Here is a 6,000-nt window from a genome sequence, read left to right as displayed (position 1 = left end):
CGCGGGTTTCCATCCCCGTCACCGCTCCCCGTGCCCGGGGATGCTTTTCCTGCGTTCCAAAGCGAGCCGGAGCAAACGGGGTTCGGAAGGAAGGACGCCCCAAGCCCCGGCGGCTCCGCAGCCGCTGCAATCCAATCGCCGAGGGCGAGCAATGCCCGGGCGATGGAAAAGTGGGTCAGGCACATTGGACACCATGTGCTCCTCCTCTCCTTTCACACTCCTTATCGCAGACCCGATGGTAAATAAACCAGCCCGTCGCCCCAGCAACCCAGCCGGGCGCTGGGCTGTGCCGGGAGCGGAGTCCAAGGTGAGCCACGGTGGCAGCCAAGGGAGCCAGCCCGGCCAGCTGGGAGTCAGGGATGAGCAGAACCCCCAGCCCACGGGCACAGAGCGAGAGCAGGGTCTGCCCGGCAGCCGGGGAGCACCGTCCCGCTCTGGTGGGGTGGGAAATGTGCTGAAGGCCCATGTCTTGGTGTGATGCTGCCTCTGCAAAGGGCACCGAGTTCTCCCAAGCCGTTCACTGGTTCTGGCAGAACCCAAGATGAAAAAACCCAAGAAAATGGGAATATTTGCCACCAGGAAGCATAGTGAGGTATTTGAGGCATCTTGTCACCCTTGGGATCTGTCAGCAGGAGCAATGGCTGAGAGCATCAGAGCATCCCTGACCCACTGACCTGCAAAAACGAGGCATCCCACAGGGGCCCCACCCTGCATCATCCCACTGAGCATCCCCCTCCTCAGGTAACCCCAGTGGCTCCCCCGAGGCAGGGCTGGGTTGCTGCCACCCCACCTCCAGCTGCTTAAATCAAGCAGAGCCCTTTGTTTTCTCCTTTCATATTATTTAATTCTCTTCTCCTCACTTGCACTGCAGGGGCAGTGGCTAAGCCCGGGGCTTTGCTAAGCCGGGATCGTATTAAAAGAACAGAGAGGAAGAGAGTTTCTGGTGCTAAGCTGCTTGTGGTAACAAAGATGGATTTAAGGAAACTGCTTCCATAGCGATATTATTGCCCAAAAGCACCCAACCCCAAGGGAAAACAGCTGGGGACACAGGGAAAGGCCCTGGAAGGTTCCTGTTGGGATGCACCAGCAGCAGCACTGGCACTGCAGGGCTGGGAGCCTTGTGTGGGGCCACCGGGTGAAGCCCCTGGAGGCCACAGCTGGAGCTGGGACCCATAACCAGAGCTGAGCCCCATAACCAGAGCTGAGCCCCATAACCAGAGCTGAGCCCCATAACCAGAGCTGAGCCCCATAACCAGAGCTGAGCCCCTCAGCCGGGGCTGGGACCGGCCCGTTGGTGCCAGCGGCGGTGGGTGGCTCACCTGGGCTTTGGCTGTATTAAAAGCTAAGCCCTCGGGCATGGCTTTTTCCAGAGCAGCAGCCAAAAAGGTGCTTACGGGGCCAAGGCGGGCGCCTGCCAAGCCCTAATTAGGGCTGCTCAGCAGCGCAGGCATTAATGCGCAACCTTTCGCCTCTGGAGACCGGGATTTAACGCACCGGGATGGCCTCGGGGATGCGAGGGCTGGGCTTGGGGTGTTTGGTGAGAGGGGAAAAACCTTCCTTCCTTCCCAAAATTGCACCAGACCAGGAGCTGCCAAACCTTCCTGGGCCACCAGTGCTTGGCATCCCCAAAACATCGGGATGCAGAGTGAGCAGAGCCCGGGCACGGGGCGGGCCAGCAGCAGACCGCTGGGCACTTTCCTCTTCCCTGCTCTTCACCTCGCCTCCTCTCTGCATTAACATGTTAACTTTGGCCAAGAGCTTTTCCCACTGACCTACTGATCTTTCCTATTTTGGTCCCTGGAATTAAGAGATTGCTGGGATTAACTTGCACTAAAGCCTCCAGATCAGCTCTGGAACGGGACGCCCAGGTACGGGCACCACGGGCAGCCCGGGGCACCGGGGGCAGGAGGAGGAAGCCCGGCAGTGGCTGCAGCACGGCTGGGATAGGGCAGCACCACACACTCGAGCAGCTCAGGTGCTGTCAGCTCCTCTCCCTCTTCTCCCATTCCCACTGTGGTCAGGGCTGGGCATCCACACAGGTGATGGGGAGGGTGGGTGCCCAGAGCCCCCCAGCAGGGATGAATGGGTGCTCTGAGCACCAGGGTCTGTCCTGGCAGCAGGGATGGTGCTGAGGGGCTGTGCAGCTTCCAAGCCCCTTCCCCAGGGAGCAGCTACAGAGCCCTGAGTGGGCAGCCAGGACAGGACCTCGACCAGCACCATTTTCCTGCCACCAGCCCCAGCCTGGGGTCCCACAGTCATCCCAGCTGAGCCCTGGAGGGGGGGATGCTCCTGACACCCAGTGAGCACCTGCCTGCGCATCCTGCACATCCTCTGCCTCCCCCCAGGGTGACACTCCAGTGTCACCAGCCCCCACAGCCTCACTATTGGTGGTAAAGACAAGGCCACCATCGTGGTGGCCCTGAGCCATGGGCTATCTTTTTGCAGTATTTCCACAATATTCCAATTTGGGGGCAAAATAAAATCTCCAAATAATCCCTTTTCACCCCAGATTGGAGGATCCCCTGAAAGGCAGGTGGCATTTCCACCTGGAGGGACCATCTCACATCCCTGCCCCAGCCCTATGGACTGTGCTGCTGCCAAGTGCCCCCATCTGCCCCGGGACCCCCACGCTCGCCGCCAGGCGCGGGAGAAGCAGCACCACATGAAACTCAGCAATTTTGTGGCTGGGAAGTTCAAAAAGATGGAGGTGAAGGAGGGGCTGGGGGGGGGCAGGAACAACCCAGCTTTGAAGGTGCCTGGAGATTAACTCAAGGCCATGGTTGAGGCTCGGAGACTTTTACAGCAAAACCTCATTAAGGCGGGAGCGGGGGGAACGGGGGGAGTCAGGAAATCTTCTAAGCAGGAGGAAAAATGTTTGATTCAGCAGAAACAAGTGGGAAAAAAGCCCTCTTGAGTCCCCCCACTCCGCTTTTATCTGTCCCGGGGGGATAGGGGCGGAATATGAAATCTGCCCCTTTCCTCTTTCCTGTTTATCTCCTAATTATTACGCTGGAGATTCGGCAGCGCCGCGCGGCGCCCGGGACGGTGCCGAGCGGAGGCTGCGCCGCCCCAGCCGGGGGCGAGTGCCGGGGGGAGCTGCCCGGGGAGCCCCCTGCACCCCACGCTGCCGGGCTGAGCCCCCGCGGCACCAGGGAGGGAGGGGGCGGTGGGAGGGCCAGGATTGTCCTTCAAGTGCCAATTTGGGCATCATTTGTGCAATGAGGTCAGTCGGGGCTCTGCAGTCTGGGCCAGGGAGACGCTACCTTTGCCACCTCCCTGGGGACCACAGAGCCCAGTGGGGTGGGCAGGGGGGTGAAGGCCAAGGCCCAGGGCAAGCAGGGATAAAGGGAGCAAAGCCCCCCAGGGTGGGTGCTGCAGCCACCCACAGTCACCCAACACCGCGGCCCACTGACCTACTTGGAGCATCACTGCACCATGGGAGCACAGGATGGGGATGGAGACAGGGATGGAGATGGGGATGGGGATGCAGGAAGGGATGAGGATGCAGGAAGGGATGAAGGTGCAGGTGGTCAGGGATGCAGGAAGAGACAGGGATGCAAACAGTGATGGGGATGCAGGCAGGGATGGGGATGCAAGCACAGACAGGGATGAAAACAGGGGTGGGGATGTAGGAAGGGATGGGGATGTAGGAAGGGATGGGGATGTAGGAAGGGATGGAGATGCCGAGCTCCACCTCAGTGGACACCCACAGCCGCTGCCAGGGGCACAGTGGGGTCCAGCCCAGCTATGGTTTCTGCCACCCCCAGCCCCTAAGGAAGGCTCAGCAGTCACTAATTGCTTGGGACACCCCTCGGGGTGCAGGGGGAGACTGAATGTTCCTCCCGCGGCAGCTCTGCTGGCCACAGCTCCAATTAGCCTCGTTATCCTGCGTCGCTGCTGATTAGGGGCCGGGTAATTGCCGCGGCGTTGGGTGTCCCTTAGAGCCACATGGCAGCAGCTGTTGCATAAGCACCGGCAGGCGTTGCGTGAGCCGCGAGCGGGTCAGGCCAGCCCGGGGGCTCCGGTTACACCCGGCCCTGCTGCCCCCCAGCCCCCGGCCTCGGGCAGGGACAGGGACAGGCCGGTATGGGCCGCAGGACTCAGGGGTGCAGGACTCAGCACCCCACTGCTGCCTCAGTTTCCCTCTTCTCCATGCTCTGCTTTGCACTCGCAGTGTGCCCAAATGACCCCCACCCTGCACCCAAGGCCCCATGGCCCCATAACCCCATGCCGTGGCCCCTGAACACCACAGCCCCACACCACAGCCCCACACCATCGCCCCACAGCCCCACATCACAACCCCATGGCCCCACAGCCTCACACCACTGTCCCATCCCATGGCCCCACAGCCCCACAGCCATTTTCCATGGCCCCATTACCCATGGCCCCACAGCCCCACGCCACAGCCCGTGCCAGGGTTTGCATAAGCAGCACCGAGGTGCAGTGACTCACAGCATTGCAGCAGGGCCTCGTGCCCAGCACCATGCCCGATCCCACTGGCTGCCAGGACTGGCACAGCTGGCAAAGCCACATCTCCTCCCCATGGTCTGAGGGCACTGCCCCGTTTGGTTTGGCACAGCTCAGGTGGCTCATCCTGCACCTCTGAGGCGCTTCAGCAGCAGGGTAGGAAGGGTGACACTGACACCGTGGAGAGGACAAAGCAGTGGGACCCAGCCCCTGAGCAGGGGGTGTCCCCTTGTATCACCCCCACAGCCGGGGGACACAATAAGGCTCAGTGGTTGCAAGTGCTGCAGGTCCCCTGGAGCCCCTCCGGCCCCCACTGCTGCCCCCGTCCCCAACCCCGTATGGAGGGACATGGATGGATCCCCATCCAGCCCTGGGACGGGGGCACAGGATCCCCATCCAGCCCTGGGACGGGGGCACAGGATCCCCATCCAGCCCTGGGACGGGGGCACAGGATCCCCATCCAGCCCGGGGACTGAGGGACAGGACTCCTGGCCAGTCCTGAGGCTGGGGGCTGCCATGGGGCACATCCCCATAGCAGCACCTGAGCGTCAGATGCGGGGACACCAAGGCTGTGGCCCCTGTCAGTGGGTTCACCCCGTGACCCACTCCCGGCCGGGCAGGTCAGCCATTCCACATGGGAAACTGAGTCACGGCAGGCGCCTGGCAGTGCCCCTGGCAGGGAGCCCACGGCAGAGGCACCGCGGGGTCCGGCTGTGCCAGCCCGGGGCTGGGCGAGCTCGGGGCTGCTGGCACAGCCCTGGCGGTGGTCCCCAAGCTGGGCTGGGGGGCTCTGGGTGTGGGACGGGCGATGCTGGCAGAAGGTTCCCCTCTCGCTGGGTGGGGCACGAGGGAGAGCAAACAGCGATTAAAGCGCGATGGTGTCATCCGGAATTCCTGCTCACCTCCGGGCCAGCCAGGGGCCGCCTGGGCTGCTCCTGGCGGCAGAGCCGTGCCAGCCGTGGCCACTTCAGTGCTGCCACAGGTTGGCAGTGCCCCGCCGCCTGCCCTGGCCCCGATTGCAAAGGTTCGGCAGCGAGGCTGGGCCAGGAGGAGAAGAGCTGGATGGTGGGAAGTGTCAGGTTTTGGTTCCTTATCCCTTCCTGGTGGCCATTTCCTTCCTCTGCCACTGGTGCCACCTGTGCTGGGCTGGACCTGTCCCCCAGCATTGTCCCGGCGGGTGCAGCTCCTGGCACCGAGCCCAAGGCTGGCAGCACCCAGGAACCAGAGGCAGCTCTGGCCCTCCAGCGCCACTGCTTCCCATCACCAGGAGCACCAGCAGACACTGGGGTGAGGGTCTCTGCACCAGCCAGCTGTGAACAGAGCTGCAGCGGCTCCTGTCACAGCGTGGGGATGGGCAGAGCATTTCTAGGGGACGTTCTGTGATCTCCACTGCTGCCACAGCAGAAACAGCCCTGCTCAAGGCCTCTCTTAGGAGCAAATGTTTCTCCAGGGGCTCAGCACCACCAAACTGGCTCCACCTCTCTCTGGTGGGACCAGGACCCCAATTTAAACATAGACAAGTCCATGGGGTGA

This window comes from Pseudopodoces humilis, chromosome 28 (genome assembly GCF_049639895.1).
Source record: "Pseudopodoces humilis isolate 2021_Gansu_Grassland_sample_001 chromosome 28, ASM4963989v1, whole genome shotgun sequence".
Taxonomy (NCBI): Eukaryota; Metazoa; Chordata; class Aves; order Passeriformes; family Paridae; genus Pseudopodoces; species Pseudopodoces humilis.
Note: the sequence above shows the minus strand (reverse complement) of the source record.